The sequence below is a fragment of the Pezoporus occidentalis genome, unplaced genomic scaffold, assembly GCF_034315485.1.
Source record: "Pezoporus occidentalis ecotype Australia unplaced genomic scaffold, CSIRO_AGI_Poc_V1 ctg4, whole genome shotgun sequence".
Lineage (NCBI taxonomy): Eukaryota > Metazoa > Chordata > Aves > Psittaciformes > Psittacidae > Pezoporus > Pezoporus occidentalis.
In genome coordinates this window covers 20361822-20385107 of record NW_026915724.1, presented here as the reverse complement: position 1 = coordinate 20385107, position 23286 = coordinate 20361822, and the positions used below count along the sequence as shown (strand labels likewise).

Sequence of the window (23286 nt, the reverse complement as noted above, 5' to 3'; positions counted from 1 at the left end):
ACTTTTATCTGTACATTCTACCAGCTCTGTTTTCGCCAAAGCAAAACTTTAATATGAACCTTTTGTTTCTTTTTTTTCCAGAGTTTACTAGGGATTTACTAGAAATCGTCAGTTGCTGAGGTGAGTAGCTTGAGAGAGGACGCCTGCAACACCGGAGTGGAGCGGGGAGAGATCAGCGTCCAGGAGCCGCACCTCAGAGCGACAAAAGCCATTGAGGAGGGAGCCTTAAGTCCTCAACAGGACTTGCCCAGGAGCTGGCAGCTCAGCTCTCGCGAGCAGCTGACTCACCGGGGCCGGAGCCAGCGGGCTCAGCGGCAGCTGTGAGCGGTTAAAAACCTGCCTGGGGAGCGCGGGGAACAGAGCGGGCCGAGGCAGTTTGCGCGGCGGTTGGGGCGGGGTGACCGCCTGATCAAGAGGGCTCGACTGGAGCGCAGGGGGAGGAAGGACTGCTTGCTTGTGCAGAGAGACGTAGACGGACCGATGGACCAGATAGAGCATGGTCACCACTCGATCAAAACCTGTAGTGAGGAATAACGTGGGTACCCAGACTGAGCCTTCCTGCAGACATACGGCCGTGCAGGTCTCTGGCTGCAGTAAATGCCTGAGCCCAGCACTTGTACTGGAGAGAGCCGGTGACACCGCTTGTGTGCGGTGTGGGCAAATAAATGATCTGCTCAGGCAGGTGGCTGAACTGAGGGAGGACGTAGAAAGGTTGAGAGACATCAGAGAATGTGAAAGTGAAATTGATTGGTGGAGCCACACCCTAAGGCAAGGGCAGAGGGAAGTGGCTGAACAAGTGATGGATCCCCTTCCCTCGTACCATCAGATAGAAGGAGTGAACTTAAGGGACAAGGAGTTATGGAGGGAGGTCCCTCCTCGGAGAGGTAAGCAAAAACCCTCGCAATCCCTTTCTCCCTCCCAGTTGCCCTTGAATAACAGGTACGAGGTCATGGAACTACAGGGCCAGGTTAATGGAGATGGAGGGGTAGATCCATCTAGTGAGTCACCCAGGGCTGGTCACTCACCCCCATGCCTTAGAACTTCCTCAACGAAGAAGAAAAGAAGAGTAATTGTGGTGGGTGACTCCCTTCTGAGGGGAACAGAAGGGCCCATTTGTCGACCAGATCCATCCCACAAGGAAGTCTGCTGCCTACCTGGGGCTCAGATTAGAGATGTTAAAAGGAAACTCTCTGATCTGGTGCAGCCCTCTGACTACTATCCGCTGCTGGTTTTTCAGGTTGGCAGTGATGAAATTATTACAAGGAGGGCAAGGGCAATGAAGAGAGACTTCAGGGCCCTGGGATGGCTGGTTAGAGGGTCTGGAGCGCAGGTGGTGTTTGCCTCCATACCTGTTTCAAGCAAAGGTGAAGAGATAAATAAGAAGAGTCTGCAGATTAATGTATAGCTACGTGACTGGTGCCAAAGGCAGGGGTTTGGGTTTTTCAATCATAGGCTGCTATATGAGACACCTGGTTTACTGGTGGCAGGTGGGATACATCAGTCCCAGAGGGGGAGAAGGTTTTTGGGGCAGGAGTTAGCAGGGCTCATTGACAGGGCTTTAAACTAGATATGAAGGGGGAAGGGGAGATAACTGGGCCTGCTGGGGACAAGCCCAAGAGAAACATGCTAGGGCTTGAAGAATGGCAGACTAGGGAGAACTCTCAATCTATTGTTTCATTTGAGGGAAAGGATAGTTGTTTAGACCCTGTCCTGCAGGGGAAAAAGGGTACCTGGGCAAGAGTTAGCAGAGCTCACTCACAGAGCTCTAGGTTAGATTTGAAGTGCAAGGGGGTTGTAGCTGGGTTTGAACTAGTGGGGCAATGTTCTAGTATGAATGAAGACCAGAAGGCCTCCCGCCTCCCAAGGGTGCCACTAGCGTGATCAGCTCACTCCCTGAAATGCCTGTACACCAATGCATGCAGCATGGGGAATAAACAGGAGGAGTTGGAAGTCTGTGTGTGGTCTAAAGGTTATGACCTGGTGGCAATTACAGAGACATGGTGGGACAGCTCACATGACTGGAATGTGGTCATGGATGGCTATGTCCTTTTTAGGAAAGATAGATCAGCGAAGCAAGGTGGTGGAGTTGCTCTTTATGTGAAAGAGCGACTAGAATGTATTGAGTTCTGTCCAAGGGCAGATGAGGAGCAAGTGGAAAGTCTGTGGGTACGAATTAAGGGACAGGCTGGTACGGGTGATACAGCTGTGGGAGTCTATTATAGACCTCCTGATCAGGACGAAGGGGTTGATGAGGCTTTCTACAGGCAATTGAAAGCAGCCTCATGACTACATGCCTTGGTCCTTATGGGGGATTTTAACTACCCCGATATTTGCTGGAAGACTTACACAGCCAGTCATTCACAGTCTAGGAGGTTCCTCCAGTGCATTGATGATAACTTCTTAATGCAAATGGTGAACGAACCAACTAGGAGAGAAGCGCTGCTGGATCTGGTGCTCACCAACAAGGAGGGTCTGGTTGAAGTGGTGATGGTCAATGGCAGCCTGGGCTGCAGTGACCATGAGATAGTGGAGTTTAGGATCTTGTGTGGGAGGAATAGAATACCTAGCAAGGCCACAATTCTGGATTTCCGAAGGGCCAACTTTGGCCTCTTCAATCAATTGCCAAGGGAAGTATCATGGCAAAGGGTACTAGGTGGTAAAGGGGCTCAAGATAGTTGGTCAGCATTCAATGACCACTTCTTCCAAGCTCAGGATCAGAGTGTCCCAATGAGTAGGAAGTCAAGTAGGGGAGCCAGGAGACCAGCATGGTTAAACAAGGAACTGCTGGGCAAACTCATATGGAAAAAGAGAATCTATGGATTATGGAAGGAGGGGCTGGCCACTTGGGAGGAATATAGGACAGCTGTTAGAGGATGTAGGGAAGCAATTAGGACAGCTAAGGCCTCCTTGGAACTTAATCTGGCAAGTCGGGTCAAGGACAATAGAAAGGGCTTCTTCAAATACATAGCGAATAAAACTAACACAAGAAGCAGTATAGGCCCACTGCTGAATGAGGTGGGTGCCCTGGAGACAGAGGATATAAAGAAGGCAGAGGTGTTGAATGCCTTCTTTGCCTCTATCTTTACTCCTGCAGACTCTCCCCGGGGGACCCAGATTCCTATTGCCCCGGAAGGAGTCAGGATAAAGGAGGAGTTTGCTTTGGTGGGTGAGGATTGGGTTAGGGATCAGTTAAGCAATCCGAACATCTATAAATCAATGGGTCCAGATGAAATACACCCGTGGGTGCTGAGGGAGCTGGTGGAGGTCATTGCTGGGCCACTCTCCATCATCTTTGGTAAGTCGTGGGAAACAGGTGAGGTGTCTGAGGATTGGAGGATGGCAAATGTCACACCAGTCTATAAGAAGGGCAAGAAGGAGGACCTGGGTAACTATAGACCGGTCAGCCTTACCTCCATCCCTGGAAAGGTGATGGAACAACTTATTCTTGACACCATCTCTAGACATATCAAGGATGAGGGGGTCATTAAGAGCAGCCAACATGGCTTTACCAAGGGGAAGTCATGTTTGACCAACCTTATAGCCTTCTATGAGGAAGTAACTAGGTGGATGGATGATGGTAGAGCGGTAGATGTGTTTTTTCTTGATTTAAGTAAGGCATTTGATACTGTCTCCCACAGCATCCTCATAGATAAGCTAAGGAAGTGTGGGCTTGATGATCAGGTAGTGAGGTGGATCAAGAACTTGTTGAAAGGAAGAAAGCAGAGAGTTGTGGTCAATGGGGCAGAATCTAGGTGGAGGTCTGTGACTAGTGGAGTCCCTCAGGGGTCGGTGCTGGGACCAGTGCTGTTTAATATTTTCATCAACGACCTGGATGAGGGAACTGAATGTACCCTCAGCAAGTTTGCTGATGATACTAAACTGGGAGGAGTGGCTGACACACCAGAGGGCTGTGTTGCCATTCAGCGAGACCTGGACAGGCTGGAGAGTTGGGCAGGGAGAAACTTAATGAAATTCAACAAGAACAAGTGTAGAGTCTTGCATCTGGGGAAGAACAACCCCATGTACCAGTACAGGTTGGGGGCTGACCTGCTGGACAGTAGTGAAGGGGAAAGGGACCTGGGGGTCCTGGTGGATAGGAGGATGACCATGAGCCAGCAATGTGCCCTTGTGGCCAAGAAGGCCAATGGCATCCTAGGGTGCATTAGAGTGTGGTTAGTAGGTCATGAGAGGTTCTCCTGCCCGTCTACTCTGCCTTGGTGAGACTGCATCTGGATTATTGTGCCCAGTTCTGGGCCCCACAGTTCAAGAAGGACAGGGAATTGCTTGAAAGAGTCCAGCACAGAGCCACAAAGATGATTAAGGGAATGGAACATCTCTCTTATGAGGAGAGGCTGAGGGAGCTGGGACTCTTTAGCTTGGAGAAGAGGAGACTGAGGGGTGACCTCATCTATGTTTACAAATATGTAAAGGGTGAGTGTCAGGATGATGGAGCTAGGTTTTTTTCCCTGATGTCCAGTGACAGGACAAGGGGCAATGGGTGTAAACTGGAGAATAGGAGGTTCCACATGAACATCAGGAAAAATTTCTTTACTGCGAGAGTGACAGAGCACTGGAACAGGTTGTCCAGGGGGGTTGTGGAGTCTCCTACTTTGGAGATATTCAAGGCCCACCTGGATAAGTTCCTGTGTGATGTACTCTAGGTTACCCTGCTCTTGCAGGAGGGTTGGACTAGATGATTTTTTGAGGTCCCTTCCAACCCTTAGGATTCTGTGATTCTGTAATTTCTTTTTCATTTTCTGTAAGTATCTTTGCCGTCTGCTTCTGTGTAGAAGTGTACCAGGACTCGTCTGTGCATAACTGAAGCTCAGGCAATGATTTCAACTAATCAACTTCAAAACACAGATCCCAGAATATGTGGAGCTTTGGAGCTGCCTGAATTACAACCCAGAGCAGCATGTTTCCACACCAAGTGCTGCCTTACAGCACACATATTCCTCTCAAGTACAGGGCATATGTTCTTTGGTGAATAATCCCAGGTGACTATAGTGTAAAATATAGCAGGTTAGACAAAGCACATTAAAGGGTTCAGAGAAGGATGCATCATAAATCACACAATACAGCAAAGAAAAAAAGGGAAAAAAAAAAAAGGCAATATATCTGAAAGTACAAAAGCAAATAATTATGAAACCTTCAAAGCCTCTCCCAGTAGGAAGAGTCTAGCTAATATGATGCTCATTCTTTCCTTAAATCAAGAGGATACTAGCACAGATACATTTCTTCAATGTATTTACAAGGTTGTTTCTTGGACATATCAGTTTTCTGGCCAAACTCAGTTGATGGATTTAGCATTTGAAGGCTTCTAAAGACATTTATATTCCTTTAGTCCAATCTCTAACTCATAACCAATTTAGACAAATGTGAATCTTTTTTATATGGTCACAGAAGCTTTGACAGTTTGATTACTCATCCTTAGAGCTCCTAAATCCCAAGCTACTGGACAAAGACACACACATACACACATCTTTCCACAGAAAATTAATTGTTCCAAGAGTATCTCTATGAAATTAACCTTGAATACGCATTAAATAATGGATTTGTTTTGATTTTCTGTTCAAAATGCCATCTGGTGACATGTCACAAGATGATTCTTCTCCTGCAATCAAATGCAATATGTCAGTACAAATACTTTTTGTCATATTGATCTATAAAACTGAGTATGTAACATGAAAACACTGCAACATGTTGCCTGCCATCACAGAAATAATGGGCTGTCTTGAATATCTGCACGAGGTGTTCCTGTGACAAGGAGGCTTCTGCAAACTCCGAGAAGAAAGCCCGTATTAGTGCTTATCCCAGCACTTCACAGTCATTTTAAATTTTCTTTGTCCCTTCCTGCTTGCTTTCATATTCTCCAGCTTAACCTGTTTGTGTTTGATCTATCCAGCTCCTTTCTTCTGCATCTTCTTTCCAACTCTTCTCCTGGCTTATGTACATGTGTTATTTCATGGTATTTTTAACACATACCAGGGAAATACTAGGGGAAAGACTGTCCAAATCCACTGCCTGCACACCTTCCTTTACTATCTCAGTGAAGCTACTGCTAATGACTCAGTCATGAGCACAGATGTCAAGTAGTGTCTAGATTAATAATGCAATAGTATGATCATTTGCATTTGCCCCTACATAAACAGGCATGAAATTACAAATATGTGTGAGCAAGCTCAAAGTATTCCTACACTAAGCTAGTAATATCTCTGAATCTACAAGAAAAAACAGCTATTGCTGAGACTCCAAAGTGATCTGATTCCAGCTGTACATCTTTGGCTGATGACATCCATCTTAAAATCTCTGCTTGGCTAAAGAAGATCTCTGTGTTCAGCTACTGTGGCAAGTAGATTTGTCATATATCAATCAGTAAAGCAAATATTCTTTGTCAAAGCTGATGTGCACTGTGTTGGCACCAACAATTAACACACATGCACACCCCCCATATCATTCCTGCATTAGGCAGTGTTTTGCTGCTAGAGAGAGAAATAATGATCTTTAGAGACAACGGTTATGTCTAAGATTTTCTAATATGAATGCCTCATCCTTTGCATCTATTTTCCCCTAGGGGAGGAAAGATTAGACAGAGACAGCAGGATTTCTCTCTTGATTCTCTTGGGAACATACTGATGGAAAGAAGTCATAAGCCTATGGAGGCATTGTTTCAGACATGGCAAGCCTTTGTCCTCAGAAGACACGGTTTTTGAGAGCATTGTATCTGCTGGTGTCTTTTCTGTCTGGTTTGCAGAAGTCTCCTCACCAGCCTTTTCTGCTCAGTTACACTTTGACTAATTAGAACTGCACTGGGGAGAAGCCTGCCTCTCTTCTGCTTCTGCTTTCTACATTTCCTCCTTCCCCTCCCAGCTATTTTTCAGTGTTTCTCATTGTACGCATTATGGTCCCCTTGGTGTTCATCACCCATTATCACCTTTCTTGCAGCAAAGCTTTCAGCTTCATCTCTACCTTTCCTCTCTGGGATGGAGTCATGGCACTTCATGCTGAGCTTTTCTGCCATTTTCCTGGTGAAGAAAACAGTGACACAAATCACAAGACCTGAATATTAAGACTAGTAGACTAGTAGAATACCAAGGACTAGTAGAATACCAAGTAGAATTGCAACCCTGGACTTTAGCAGGGCAAACTTTGGCCTTTTCAAGCAATTGCTAGGGGAAATCCCATGGGCAAGGCTGCTTGAAGGTAAAGGGGCCCAAGATAGTTGGTTGATATTCAAGGACTGCTTTTTCCGTGCTCAAGATCGGAGCATCCCGACACGTAGGAAGTCAGGGAAGAGGGCCAAGAGACCTGCGTGGCTAAATAGGGAATTGCTGGGTATCCTCAAGTGGAAGAGGAGAGTTTACAGGTCATGGAAGGAGGGGCTGGCCACTTGGGAGGAATATAAGGCTGCTGCTAGGGGATGTAGGAAGGCAGCTAGGAGGACTAAGGCATCCTTAGAATTAAACCTGGCAAGAAGGGTCAAGGACAGCAAAAAGAGCTTTTTCAAGTACATGGCAGACAAAACTAACACCAGAGGCAATGTAGGCCCACTGATGAACGGGATGGGGGCCCTGGTGACAGAAGATGCAGAGATGGCAGAGTTACTGAATGCCTTCTTTGTCTCTGTCTACTCTGCTGCAGGCAGTCCTGAAGAGCCCTGTACCCTGGAGACCTTAGATGAAGACAGGTCGACGGAACAGTTTGCCTTAGTCGATGAGGAATGGGTTAGAGATCAGTTGAGCAATCTGGACATCCATAAATCCATGGGTCCCGCGGGTGCTGAGGGAACTGGCGGAAGTCATTGCTAGACCACTCGTCATCATCTTTACCAAGTCTTGGGAAACAGGAGAGGTGCCTGAGGACTGGAGGAAGGCAAATGTCACTCCAGTCTTCAAAAAGGGCAAGAAGGATATAGACCGGTCAGCCTCACCTCCATCCCTGGGAAAGTGATGGAACACCTTGTCCTTGGTGCCATCTTAAGGCATATCAAGGATAAGAGGGTTATGAGGGGCAGTCAACATGGCTTCACCAGGGGGAAATCATGTTTGACCAATCTCTTAGCCTTTTATGAGGAAATAACACGGTGGATGGATGATGGCAGAGCGGTGGATGTGGTCTACCTTGACTTCAGCAAAGCATTTGACACAGTCTCCCACAGCATCCTCATAGCTAAATTGAGGAAGTGTGGACTGGATGATCAGGTAGTGAGGTGGACTGCGAACTGGCTGAAGGAGAGAAGCCAGAGAGTTATAGTCTATGGGGCGGAGTCTAGTTGGAGTAACTAGTGGAGTGCCTCAAGGGTCAGTACCGGGACCAGTATTATTTAATATATTCATCAACGATTTAGATGAGGGAATCGAGTGTACTATCAGCAAGTTTGCTGATGACACTAAGCTGGGAGGAGTGGCTGACACGCCAGAAGGCTGTGCTGCCATCCAGCGAGACCTGGACAGGCTGGAGAGTTGGGCAGGGAATAACGGGATGAAATATAACAAGGGGAAGTGTAGAGTCCTGCATCTGGGCAGGAACAACCCCAGGTTCCAGTATAGGTTGGGGAACGACCTGCTAGAGAGCAGTGTAGGGGAGAGGGACCTGGGGGTCCTAGTGGACGACAGGATGACCATGAGCCAACACTGTGCCCTTGTGGCTAAGAAGGCCAATGGCATCCTGGGGTGTATTAGAAGGGCGGTGGTTAGTAGGTCGAAGGTCCTCCTTCCCCTCTACTCTGCCCTGGTGAGACCCCATCTGGAATATTGTGTCCAGTTCTGGGCCCCTCAGTTCAAGAAGGACAGGGAGCTGCTAGAGAGAGTCCAACGCAGGGCAACCAAGATGATTAAGGGAGTGGAGCATCTCCCTTATGAGGAAAGACTGAGGGAGCTGGGTCTCTATAGTTTGGAGAAGAGGAGACTGAGGGGTGACCTTATTAGTGTCTATAAATATATAAAGGGGGAGTGTCAGGAGGATGGAGCCAGGCTCTACTCAGTGGCAAACAATGATAGGACAAGGGGTAATGGGTGCAAACTGGAACACAAGAGGTTCCACTTAAACTTGAGAAGGAACTTCTTCTCAGTGAGGGTGACGGAACACTGGAACAGGCTGCCCAGGGAGGTTGTGGAGTCTCCTTCCCTGGAGACATTCAAAGCCCGCCTGGACACATTCCTGTGTAACATTATCTAGGTGTTCCTGCTCTGGCAGGGGGATTGGACTAGATGATCTTTTGAGGTCCCTTCCAATCTCTAGCATACTGTGATACTGTGATACTGTGAATATCTGACCTTACTAGTCTTTGGATTCAACCTGCAAATACAATATCCCTACTACCTCAATGACAGAAATTTTCAGAAATATCCATACACGTGCAAGGTGTCGTGCCTACTTACTTGTCAGCTGATATGGCCTGTTTAGAGCCTGCCATGACAGCAAGCAGGGCTAGGTTCTGCACTTTATAAATACCCACATACTGGCTCTCAGTCCCCTTGGTGGATCTGCCTGAGCACTAAACCTCTGAGTGAGTTGATCAGAAGTGCATACAAAAAGTACCAAAGGAGAAACTCAAACCTAAATAATGGTTTGGTTGTTTTTTCTTGAATGATAGACACAATGTATCTATGTCTATTTATCAACAATTATTCCCTGTGAATGTCTACCATCATTCATAGCTCTTCATACCCTGCTGCTATGACTGATGAACAGAAGTTCACAAATGCAGTGGGTGTTACTATTATTGCCAGCTAGAGCCAATCAGAAAACTAATGTCAACCTGAATTCAGTAAACCCATTGCAGATGTTAAAATATACATGACTAATATCATGGCTGATGAAGAACTAGTTAATATTTCCTGCAATATATTTAATAGAAGCTTCCTTTAGACTAAGCTCAGTCATCTGCTGCACAGAAACAGCCAACTCTTGTATCCATATAAAGGTGACTTCAACAATAAGAATATCCCCAGCTAAAACACAGCAAAGCTGAAAAGAAGGCTAGTATCTTCTCCCCAGAAAGTTGTAGGAACTCTTGAAAAGCCTAAAACAGTCAGGACCAATGAGGAAGGGCACTTCCTACTGTTCAGCAGTAAGAGAGACATCAACCTCACAAATGGTTACAAATACGTTTTTTGTGTCTGAATGTATATTTGCTTCACTTGCAAAGAGATGCCTATCCAGTTCATAACAACTATCTGCTGACATTCAAGGGTAGATTCCTCCACATGCCCTCCTCCATAGTTGTATGCTATGTGGTTCAACAGCATGGCTTGTCAGGGTCTCGCTTTTATAGATCACAGGTGTATCAGAACATGAAAAGCAACTTCTCCTTTCTCTTTACTGTTATGCATCACATTTTGAATAAAATTACCAGGTAGTTCTCAGATCAGAGTTACCAGAACCTTATTCTAGACCTAGAATAAGGTTGGCACCAACAATTAACACTGGCTGGCATTTGAGAAGCACCTACCAGCTCTCAGGTCTTCCAGAATACTGCATCTGAAGTAATTTCTCTTTCTAGATCTCACTCTTGGTAACTTTCTCTGTCTTCATTGCTCTGCAGCACTCAAATGGCTGGCAACACAGTTCAGCACTTCTGGAAGCTCAGCAGTGAATGTTACATGTCTTTTTTCTTGATTAATTACCATTTTCATCTGATATGCATGCAAAACAGTATGAGAACTTAGGTGATGAAATTTGCATTTTGAATGACAACAGTGTCACTGTCCTGCACAAGCTTGGTGGGTTCAGCTGCTGGGGTAGATTTCTGTTTGTAAGAGAAGTGATAAAGTCTGAGGGCACAGCTCTAAAAAGCCCTGCTTCAGCCAGAGAAAGTTATCTGTGACTGGCGAGGATAAATATAGGAGATTAGAGTATGGATTTATTTCCCCTACAGGCCATGCAATATATTCTCCATAATCTCACCATAGGCAGCCACAAGGATCCTGTGACAAAGACATATCAGCTGGGTGGAAGACTTGTCATTTTGAATCGATATTATTTTCTGTGTCTTTGTTCCACTGCAAGTACAAATAAATTAGGCCTGGCATTGGGAGTTGGGAGGCAGACCTTCAAACAGAATCATATAATGGTTTCAGTTGGAAAGGATCTTAAAGATCCTCTTGTTCCAGACCCCTGCCATGAGGAGGGACACCTTCCACTAGATCAGGTTGCTCAAAGCTCTGTCCAGGCTGGCCTGGAACACTTCCAGGCATGGAACAACTTCTCTGGGCAACCTGTTCCAGTGCCTCACCACCCTCACAGTAAAGAACTTCTTCCTATTATATAACCTAAATCTACCCTCTTTCCATTTAAAGCCATTACCCCTTGTCCTATCACTACATGCCCTTTTAAAAAGTCCCTCTCCAGTTTTCTTGTAGGCCCCCTTTCGGCACTAGAAGACTGTTGTAAGGTCTCCCCTGATTCTCCTCTTCTCCAGACTGAACAAGCCCAGCACTCAGCCTGTCTCCATAGGAGAAATGCTCCAGCCTGCTGTTCCTCTTTGTGGCCCTTCTCTGGACTTGCTCAAGCAGGTCCATGTCCTTCTCATGTTGGAGCCCCAGAGCTGAATGTAGCACTCCAGGGGGGGTCTCATGAGAGTGGAGCAGAAGGGGAGAATCACCTCACTTGTCCTGCTGGTCACACTTCTTTGATGCAGTCCAGCACATGGCTGGCTTTCTGGGCTGCAAGTGCATATTGCAGGTCACGTTGAGCTTCTCATCAACCAATACGCCCAAGTCTTTCTCCTCAGGGCTGCTCCCAACCCATTCTCTACCCAGCCTGTATTTGTGCTTGGGATTGCCAGGACAGTGCCAGACAGGGAAAAAGTTATGACAGATCTAAAAGACAATATATAGTATCTGCCTATACCACACAGATAAACAGAAATATCTAAGTTATTTACTTTGTAAAAGAAAGACTGTAGGCTCTGGGGTCTGGGATTCAAACTAGCCCAAACAAACAGGTCTGAAGGATATAATCCTGAAAGAAGGCTATAGCATACAGCAGATATGTAGCAGATACACCAGATTGCACTTAAAGCAGGAAAAGTAATTTCAAACTGAAGTTTTGCTGTGTGCTTGCACTTTAAGGACCAAACTTGTGAACAGAAACTGTAAGAGATGTTATATGTGTCCTGGGTTCAGAAGTAGCAGTCGTTTTTCTCCTTCTTAGTAGGTGGTGCAGTGCTGTGGTTTTGAATTTCAGCCTGGCAACAGCGCTGATAACACCAATGTTTTTAGTTCGTGCTCAGTAATGTTTACTCTGACCAAGGATTTTCTGAGTCTCATGCTCTGGCAGGGAGGAGGGGAAGCAGAGACAGGACACCTGACTAACTGACCAAAGAGGTATTCCATAAGACAGCACGTCATGCCCACTACATAAACTGGGGGCAGTTACCCAGAAGGGTTAGGTCACTGCTAGGGTCGGACTGGGTATTGGTTGGCAGGTGGTGAGTTGTTGTATTCTCTTCCCTTGTTATTTCCTTTATCATTATTATTATTGGTGGTAGCAGTAGTGGTTTATGTTATACCTCAGTTACTGGACTGTTCTTATTTCATCCCGTGGGAGTTAACATTCTTCCGATTCTCCTCCCTATCTCCTCCAGGAGTGGTGGGAGGAAGGGGGAGAGTGAGCAAGCGGCTGCGTGGTTCTGGGTTGCCAGCTGGGCTTAAGCCACGAAATTGTGTTATTAATGAAGAACAGTTGGAGCCTGACTTGAAACAGAATGAGAAAAGAAGAAAGGAATTCTGCTGTGGCAAGTTTTGTTTGGGCAGCAAACAGAATTCTGCAAGGTACTCACATTTCTAGATACAATCTTTTTGGCATTTGGTAAACTTTATATGGAATGTATACATTCCACTGTTAGCAGGAACTACAATTACGTCTTTTAAAGCCTTTGTGCCCTTTAAAATTATAGGTCTCCAAATGCTTCATGAAACTGCATAGTATTTCTTTGAAGTATGAACTTACCTCAGAATTTTACTTGAGGACTAATATTCCTTTAAAAGGGATTTTTTTCCACACAGCATGTGAAAGTAACCCAAAGGAAATCACTAGAATTACAATTCAGTTACAAGACTGGTAATGAAGGTTGCATGTTTGTCCATGGGACTGATGCAGAGAGTTGACCAATGTACAGGGGGGTTGTACAAGGGGGTTGTACAGGGGGGTTGTACAAGGGGGTTGTACAGGGGGGTTGTACAAGGGGGTTAGAGGAATTTGCTTGCTTAAACAAAAGTATTGTCTGTTGTAAATGCCTGCTAAGCAGAACAAAGACACCTGGTCCTATTGATAAGGAAAAGCAGACACTTGGTTCTATTGATAAGCAGCTATTGATAAGGAAAAGCAGACGCCTGAATCTACTGATAAGGGGGACAAGCAGATGGTTTATGGCTGGGATACCGACCAAACCCTAAGGCCATACCTGAAGACTAAAAGGTGAAAAGTGCAAGAAGAGGAAGACTCATTTACTTCATCTTGAAGACCCCTACCCACAGGAGGAAGAGTCATTTACTTCATCTCGAGACCCCTGCCCATGACCAGAGGGGGCACTGCGCAGGTGCAGAGGACCTTCTGGCTCACTATAATACGAAGCGGGAATAGGACATGAATATGTATAGGAGTGTTGTGCAACCTTATGAATATATGTAACTTTAGAGAATAAATGTAGAGGGAAACAACACTGAGGCATGCATGACTTTGAGGAATTATCCCCGTGCATCTCAGTGCTGAATAAAAAGCATACCTACTTTACAACTTGAACGAGTCGTGGAGTCAATCCGTGCATCAGGACTGAGAAAGTTGAAAAGAAGAATCTTAACTCCTTCATGTTGTATGGCATCAGGATAACTCTTTTAGCTTTCTAGGCCCATTTATTCCCTGAAAGGAAACCAAACACTCTTCCCATTATCTAAATCTTTCTTAGTCTTGAACAGATTACAATCAATGATATTTAGCACTTCTCACATATCTAAGCTTTTTTTGCCTCTGGCCTGAATCTAGCTCAGTTGAAATGTTTTTTCTGTGGTTATGGGGTTTTATTGCCGGTGATGTGTTTTCCACTGAACTTTAATGACTTCCGAGTTAGATGAGACCAGTTCTGAATTCTGCTGTATCAATCAATCGTAAAATTGTTTCCCCAATCCATCCTGCACAAGGGCAGGCTGAGCCTGGAGTGGAAACCCAGGTGAGGGTTGGGCAGGAGGGAAAGGCCGCTGGTGGCATGAGGCTGCACGGAGCTGCCTCAGTGCTGGGGCCAAGCTTGCAGGTATTATCGAGGCTGCTGTGCCAGGGCAGCCGCCTCCATCCCATGACTCCTTCTCCTGCCTGCAGGCAGCATCTCCTTAGGGAGCCCACGGACGGTCTGCATACGAGGACGCCTAACATGCCCGTGGATGCCCAAGATGAAGCGGTAGCTTCACCGCCCCAGATCCCGGAGCACAGACCTGACCACCACACACTGCCCGAGGAGCACACGACGAAGGAGACGCAGCTGCTTTTCCCTTAGATCTGACCACAAACCTGTGTCCCAGTGCAGCCCTCACCCCGAGCCGGGGCCGCCGCCAAACGCATTTTAACCGCCCCGTCCCGCCCCGGGCCGCGCGGGCCCCAACGATCCTCTCAGAGCCGCGGCGCTGGCGCTTGCGGGCGCGAGCTCCGAGCGTTCCACGCCGCCACCGCGAGCGAGCGAGCGCCGCCTCCTGCCCGCCCGGCGCGGCCCCGCCCCTCCTAGCGCCGCTCCCTCCCGGCTCGCTCCCCGCGTCTCAGCCGAGCCCGCGCCGCGCGCCGCCAAACGGGCGGGCGGGGGGAGCCGGGGTGAGCAGGGGCCGAGTCCAGGTACACAGGAGGTAACGTGATGAGAGGTGAGATCCAGCGCTCTGGAAGCCAGAGCGGGCAAGAGTATTTGAACATGAGAAGAATGGAAAGCTGTCACATCTTCACTCTTGTGCTTCTGCAGTAATGATCTCCTGAGAGTGAAATGGGACCCGAGCCTTACTTGAGTTGTTGCCTGTGAGCAGCATGCAGTATGTTTCAGGAAAAGCCAAGTAATTGGCAGATCTCATTTCCTGGTTAAATTGCTCCTGCAAAACAAACAAGCAAAAAGTTTCAATAGCATGTTAGAGGACTGCAAGTGAACATTGCTGAATCAAAGCAGCCTGCCATGACTAAGGCATGTATATATTTATATATATATATATGCAAGTTATATATTTAGCCTCTGTGTTCATTGTACATGTTGGTGACATGGACAGTGGGATTGAGTGTGCCCTCACCAAGTCTGCTGATGACACCAAGCTGTGTGGTTCAGTTGATACGCTGGAGGGAAGCAATGCCATCCAGAGGGACCTTGACACGCTTGTGAGGCGGGCTGATGCCACACTCCCTCATATGGAAGTATCTGAAGCAAGAATTACAGCACCTTGATTTTGTGTGGTACTCAGTTGCCAGCTGGAGTTAAATCATGACAAATGTATATGGAATCTTGCTTGTTGTCATTTTGTCAGGTATGAAAGCATGTAGTTGCACACACATAAGGCTGACACAAAGAAATGTGGTTTACTTCTGTTACTAACCGTATACCTTATTAATATGAGAGCAAATCTGGAAATTGCTGCATTTGGAAAATATCTGTAACTAAATAAGTGCATAAATAACCCTGGTAATTATTTCAGTGAGTGCTATCATTATGGCCAGCACTGGACAGCATGTGGAAAACTCTGTTTTGACTATGGTAAGCTCAGAGAATGCTAGCCAATATGCAATAGCAGTGTATCACACATCTGCTTTATTTGCACATATCTCTACCTAATGGGTATGAACATCAGCAATGACTACTTACTTTTGATTTAGGGAGAGATGACAATTGAGATGGAAAAGCATATTGAGAGACAGAACCTCTCTTTTAGCACTATATAGATTTTCCATTGACTTCACCTGCACGAGACACACCATTCAAAGATGATCCAGACTGGAAGCATTACTTTCTGTAATAGCCAGAGCTATTATGCTGATACTGTGAAAATGGTTCTTCTCTGTCCTTACCATCCCTTTCTCCCCTGACTTACATTGCATACAGATACTGGGACTGAGAAGGTGCTGTAATAATCATTCCTGAACTGTGTATGTATATCGTGTTATTTATGCAAGGCCTTTGAGAACCTTCTGTATCTTCTTCAGTATCACATTTGGAAGATTAGTGACTTAGCTGTGAAGCTCCTCTAGGCTTTTCTGAAAAGAGGTTCTTTTTTAGCATGTGTTTCTCCTTCCACATTTATGAGACCATCTCTCTGCATTCATGTCAAAATAAAACAGGAAAGAAAACTGCAGAAGTTGGAAAAGCAGAGAACAATGCTTATCCATCCACCTTGAATTCTGTGAGTAATAAATTGGGATTCAACAGTAAATACAGATTAGTTTAGTTGCCAATGTGTAAAATAATTAGACTGTAAGTTTGCAAATTCTGCTGCAGACATGTTATTAATGTAACCCCAACTTATTTTGAAATCATAGCACATATCAAGCTTATTTACATTACTATCACAGATTGTAGTTATATCACTAACACTGTATCACTGTACTTATATCAGCTTTGGCTGAGATGTCAGTGGGCATTTAAGTCCAAAGTATGCATTAGGTAAAGCAGAATGAATAATGTTTGTGATGACCTTAAGGCATGACTGTTATTAATTTCTTTGTGTTTACAGAGGCTGAGCAATGTTCACTTGCTCCAAGTAGTTTGGTGGCAGTCACAACTGCTGGAAATATTTGTATGTGTCCTGTGGAAAAGACTATTAGAGACTGTGGTTATAAAACCTAAACTGTTCAAACCGAGCAGATGTAACTTCTGCTTATTTCCATGGAACTGATAATTCACACAAGCCAATAAAGTATAGCAAATTATGTTTCTTGTATTTCGTGCAACTTGCACAGGGCTGATTGTGACTGTAAAGCCCACATGCATTCAACATTGTGTATCAGTTTGAAAAACACAAATATTCTGGGGACACAAGCAGTGAAAAGAACTTCAGTCAAAAAAGCTGTTAAGAGCAGTCTGGTTTGGCAGAAATTTTGACAGTCCTGTGGCTAATAACAAAGGCTGTTCTCAGACCAAGTCCAGCTGTACATCATCACAGGAGGAGAAGTGGCACACCACAGTCAATTATCATGCCAGCATGCAGCAGCTATATTCCATGTATCTTTTCCAGTCTTCCCCTTGTATGCAAGCTCTTCAGATTTGGAAAAATCATAGGTTTCCTGCCTTAGCAAGAAGCATTCAGCAGTGGTATAACTTCTTGCTGAAGCAGACCAACTGTAAATTGAACTGTTTGCCATACGTGTTGCACTACACCTTTTTTATTCCGTAGTTGTTAAGAGTTCTCATTTTGGTAACTATGTTTACCACTATACATAAGGACATACATTATCCCTGGGGATTCTTATACATCTAAATAGTTCTCTCAGAGGTTAAAGTCAGATTATTTGTGATAGGCGAAACATTGCCAGCTACAATGTACTGGGATATTTTTCAAGCTTCTCCAATGGCGGAAAAGCCAACTACAGCTGCTAGGGTGCCCTGAAACTAGTAAAGACCACTGTGTTTAAAGTCAACAGCAAAACACAGCCAGGCCTAAGCTTCAGAAAGCTGTTGTATTAGGGGTTTTGGTTTTTTTTAGAATTTCACTTCACAGGAAACCAGTTGGAAAAAAAACCAAAACAACACCAAAATTGGTGGTGTATGCTCTGGATCTAGTTCTGGTAAGAATCAAAAAACAAACAGACCCCCCCCCCCAAAACAACAGCAAAAAAACCCAAAACCTAGTCACTTTGCTAGGGATACTCTACTCTGTTAATTCCTTTCCGTATGAAGGAAAAATGAATAAGTCTTTACGAAGTGAGGAGAATTGAAACTATTAAATGCTGTGATCACTTGAAATCACCTGTGGCCGCCTGTTATATCTGACACTATGGTCCCCACTCACAGTACAGGAAAGTATTTTGTTGACCACTATATATTATTTGCTCATAAACAAGTGAAAGGGGAGAAAAGGGGAGAGCTGCTTAAATTGTGTTATCTTAAGTTAGTATTTTGTGCGCATCATCACTTTTATCTACTTATCTTTGGATCCCTTAATGATTTAGAAAAATGTGGCAAAGCAATTTGTTGAAGATTGCACAACTAAAGAAATATTGATGGCGGTTCAAATCTGTTATTCCTATCAGGCAGCCATTTTCCTCCCGAATATGTGTCAGAACTATTAATTTGGATGTATTCCAGGGATTATTTGAAGTGGTTATAGAGGAAATGGCTGGTATACACAAAGTAAGTGATTGCCAACCATTTTGTCTTAGATATCCTACCTGCAGTTTTCACTTAATATGACACCAAATTCTGATCTTATGTAAAGCATTTTTGGGTGTTTCTGAGACAATAAAAATCATTCTTATCTACAGAAGCTGTACCTATGTGTCAATAAGGGCTTCTCTGTACCCACCAAATCCCATAACCAACAGTTAATCTCCTTTCATACTGAAATATCACAATGAGGTCCAAAAATGATCACAGGAATTTTTATTTTACTTTTTTTTTAATCTGGAAGGGGGTGTAGTTGGAGCCAGTGACTCTTCTGGTAACCTTTATCACCTAAGCATCAAAATGAGCACAGTTTAAGGGAAGAAAAAGAAGGAAACAGAGGTGAAGTGACCGAGGTCATGACCTCTTAGAGGAGAATTGAGTACAGAATGCAGCTTTCTCATTCCCAGTCAAGTTCTCAATCCATCAACAAAGAGAATACTTTTCCTTTTGTGGTACTTTTTAATGCCTATTAATTACTATTTTAATTTCACGTAAGAAGCTAATGGTCTTAGTATTTTTTTCTCTTCAAAAAAGCACAGAAATATAGACTTGCATTAACTCCGTGATCCTATGCTACTAAAAGAAAGCTCCAAAATTCTGACATGGTAGTGATTGAGAAATAAAAGTATTTGGGAATTCTTAGGGATTGTAAACTTTAATAGAGGAATGGAGCCAAAACCATTAAGCAATTAATGCATTGTTTCTTTTGGGCAAGACAAGTAGCCATATGATGCAGAGATGAAGAATATTCTAACAATGAACACTGGAGGCAATCCAGACTAGGTCACAGGGGATTGCTTCAGTTTTAAACAGTAAATCTAACAGGATTCAGCATAGTCATTGTGATAGTCATATTATTCCACAAACTTCGTTCACACTGAAGAACACAGAAGGATGTAAGTAACTTTGATACATTCAATAGAAATAATCACTTAATTAAATACAGGTTTTGCAAAATCCAGTCCTGAGAAAGCAAAGGCAGTAATAATACCTGTATTGATTCTAATAAAGGACTTTTATTTTTCCAAACTCTCATCAAACTAAAGGGAGAGGTAGGCCTTACCAGACCTGTGCCAGTCCAACTTTAGATTAGAAAGTAATAAGAAGGAAGCTAGTTTGAATAACTGACATCACAGACCACTGGAATTAATTCTTTCTTCAGGACAGTTCATGATACATTTACTACAAACAAACAGACTGTCAGCTCAGAGAAGAGAAGTTGATACTGAAGTCACTTGTTTTTCTGCACTTTCAGTGACTGATAATGAAGGTTGCATGCTTGTCCATGGGACTGAGAAAGTTGAAGAAGAATCTTAACTCCTTCATGTTGTATGGCTTTAGGATAACTCTTAGCTTTCTAGGCCCATTTATTCCCTGAAAAGAAATCAAACACTCCCCCCATTATCTAAATCTTTCTTACTCTTGAACAGGTTACAATGAATGATATTTTACACTTCTGACAAAGCACTAAGCTTTTTTTGCCTCTGACCTGAATCTAGCTCAGTTGAAATTTTTTTTTCCGTGGTTATGGCGTTTTTTTGCCAGTGATGTGTTTTCCAGTGATCTTTAATGACTTCTGAGTTAGGTGAGACCAGTTCTGAATTCTGCTGTAATCATTCAATCATAAAATTGTTTCCATGCTTTCTACAAGTATTCAGATACAGTAATGAGATCAAAATGCAGATGCTAATGGGCTAGAACCTTTCTGATCTCCTAGGGGGAAAGTGCTAATGAAGGCCTGAAATGTACAAAGAAGAATAGTCAGGGGAAGTGCTGACCATTCTAAAATTTGCACTTTTTCAAAACTGAAATTTTATGCTTGTTAGCAAATGTGAGGAAACTCAATTACCTTTAAATAAAATGTTGTACTGTACAAGCTATTAGTTGTATGACGTTCTCCATCTCTCTTTAAGCATACGAATGCCAAAATAGGCTCAAACTGCTTAGAAAAATGTCCACCAGCAACCAATTAGGGAAGAAAACAGCTGTATCATCTACAGGCAGGCAAGCAGTCTACTTGGGAGGGACTTGATTCCTCCCTACTAGTGGCATTGCGCGAGAAGTTTATGAATGCAGAGATTCTGGTCATTCAGCCTCAGGTACAGAATTTCAAGTATTTTGTGTAGTGTGGACAAGGTTCCATTTCCTTCTGTTGTTGCACCCTGTGTAGCTGACTCTTGTGAAACTATCAAATTAGGTACTGGTTTTAGTTTATTTATAGAGCATTAAATAACAAAAATAGCAGTGGTGAATTTAATGAGTTGTTTTTGCTGCAACCATAAACATCTACCTTTCAGGAATAACAAAACATGAGGTTGACAAAGAATGAGGCTGGAGGGAGATAGAGGGCTGTAGCTGTGAGATGCCTGATTTTTCATTTATAGCCTACCCATAATTATGAAGAACAGTTTCCAGTACTCAAACATCAGATAAAGGCTTAGGGTTTTGACAAACTAAATACATCACAGTAAGCAGTACTTGTTCACATTTGGCAAGCTTCGTTCCTTGCAGAAAATGCTATGTCCACAAATTCACATTGAATAAAGATTACTTTTTCATAGCCATGATGATATACATGATAAGTTGGTAACCACAACTCCACCTCAGAGAGAGTTTGTTTTGCTCTGCCCATTCTCACACCAGCACATCATTCATCAAAAAAAACAAAAAACTGTCTGCCCTACTTACAAAAGCTGGACATCATGTAAATAATTCACAGAGTGGTAGTCTCTTCTATTAACTGCATACCGAAAGACTCTGCCTTGCACATGAAATATGGCTGAAACTGAAACCGCTGGCTTAGTCTTCTAGAACCAGATGGCACATGTGCTCTGTAAAGCAAAAGATATACCTGACCTGTGAATGAGAAATATGGGTTTTTTTGATAGATCAGGCATGAAGAAGCTGTTATACTCTTGTGGATCAGTCATTTATTAGGATTGTGTTCATAACATTGGGTCTGCAACACAAACAGGAATTCTCGCCTAGTGAATATTAACTAATTCACCAAAATGTCTTTTATTCTGCTTATATTTTACATACTTAAAAGTCAAGAAATATTCAGGTTAAAATGGAACTTCAGGCTCTTGCTCATTGGATAACATCTTTACCTAGGATGAAGGATCCAAATATATGTACCACTCTTTCTTTCTCCTCTGGGAGATCTTGCATCTCCTTAGTGTCCTCTTTTCAAAAGAGGATGCTTTGGATGGCAGACAGTAGACATTGCTGCTCTCTAGCAGCACTTCTCAGCTTCAGCATCAGAGTACAGGATCACAACGGAATAAGGCAGGAAGATAACATAAGGAAACCCAGACAGAATGCTGCAGGAAAGGAAGAGAAAGGGAAGTTTCATATTCCTCTGGTACTTGGCACTGGAAATTGGCATCCATCCTTCTTCACTCACTGTCCTATGGTTCCAATCAATTAAGGATGTGAGACAAAGTCAACAAGTGGGTCTAGAGTCAGGTAATTGACAGTGAAAAGGAAGAAAGGAAAATCAAAATGAGAGAGTGACGGGATCATAGAGAAGAAATAGAAAAAAATAGTAAAGAAAAGGAGTGCAAACCCCAAAACATGAAGAAAAATACCCCCAAAGAAGGCAATGAGAACAGAAATAGAGACCGTCCAAGAGGGAGAGTAAAAAAGTGTGTGAAGTTATGCAAGTTACAGCTAAACCAGACTATTTTGCTTTTAGAAACAGAAAGAATATGGAGGGCCTTGTGCACGCACAAAGCACAAACTGCTGCGTTCACATATCCACATCTCTTACCTACCGCAACTGTTGACAAACATCGATCATCACGCATTACTGTACATGACTGTAGGTAGATAAACATGTCACAAGCATGTACTAGAAAGAATTGGTAAGAAAAGTATATAATTAAAATGCTCTTCTGCTTAGAATTCAATACTACTAAATAAGATCTGAGAGATCAGGGTCTCTAGAGAGGACTTGTGTCCCTGCTGGCACAGGTGCAAACTATAAGTATTCTTCAACCACTTACTCAGATGGTGAGATGGCCTCTCACCATCGCTATTCATACAGCTTAGCCAGGGGTTGTACTGCCAACCTCCATCATCTAACCTCTGCTCCTCCTCATTTGTCTCTGCTATTCCATCTTTCTTTTATCTTGAAAGTACAGAAGTGGGTAAATGATGTGAAAACATGACTAACTCGCACGCAAATTTGCCAGGTTGCTAAGGGAAACACACACTGCAAGAAGCATCTGCTCCCTGACTGTCCTCCTCTGTCCTAGCACAGTCACTTCACTTTCAGGAGGCTTACATGGACTGTCCTTGCTGACTCTTGGGAATATGCTAATAGGCTCTGTGATTTCCTTTCACAAATACTGGACATTTTGTATCTTCACTTTCACTCAGCCTGAAGAGAAATCTGACCCATGAAAAGCGAACACAAATAATCTATGTTCTTGTATGGTGACCTTTCCTGCAAGACCAAGATACAATCTGAATAAACGAAAACTGGCCATAATACTGCAATGCTTGTATTGTCACTTGTAACTCAGACTTTATGAATCTAACCATCACAAACACACAAGAACCCACTAACACTTCAAATACATTTTAAACCAGTTACCACTTAGAACACACCAGACACAAACCTTCAGCCTTTCCCACATGCCACCTCCAGTGCTTCACACGTGTCTGCAGAAAGTGGCACTTACCATTTTTCCCTCCAGTTACACAACTTCCTAACAAGCCAAGCGCATACTAGAAAGGGCACTTTTCCCCCCAGATATCCCTGCAATTCAAAGAGTCTGGAAACAGCCTGTAGGTTCAAAAGTTCAACGGTATCTCCAGTCTGGTGTATCAGATAGGAAAACAGCAAAATGACATCAAAGCCTGAATGTTCACCTGCATTAGCTGGGAACAACGTAATTTCATAGGAAAAGTGTTTCACTCTTCAGTTTCTCTTGCCTGGGCAC

The 23286-nt window shown here is 43.9% G+C and overlaps 2 long non-coding RNA genes across 2 annotated transcripts; one reads left to right on the top strand and one right to left on the bottom strand.

Moving 5' to 3' along the window:
* Positions 1-15363: 15363 nt before the first annotated feature.
* On the top strand, positions 15364-16883 carry LOC134171158 (uncharacterized). Its single transcript, XR_009967520.1, has 2 exons — positions 15364-16358; positions 16689-16883. It is a non-coding gene; the product is annotated as an uncharacterized LOC134171158 (long non-coding RNA).
* A 3693-nt stretch (positions 16884-20576) lies between these two features.
* LOC134171032 (uncharacterized) lies at positions 20577-23262 on the bottom strand. Its single transcript, XR_009967459.1, has 2 exons — positions 21448-23262; positions 20577-21296 (listed from the first exon to the last, which is right to left on the bottom strand). It is a non-coding gene; the product is annotated as an uncharacterized LOC134171032 (long non-coding RNA).
* Between the last annotated feature and the right edge of the window lie 24 nt (positions 23263-23286).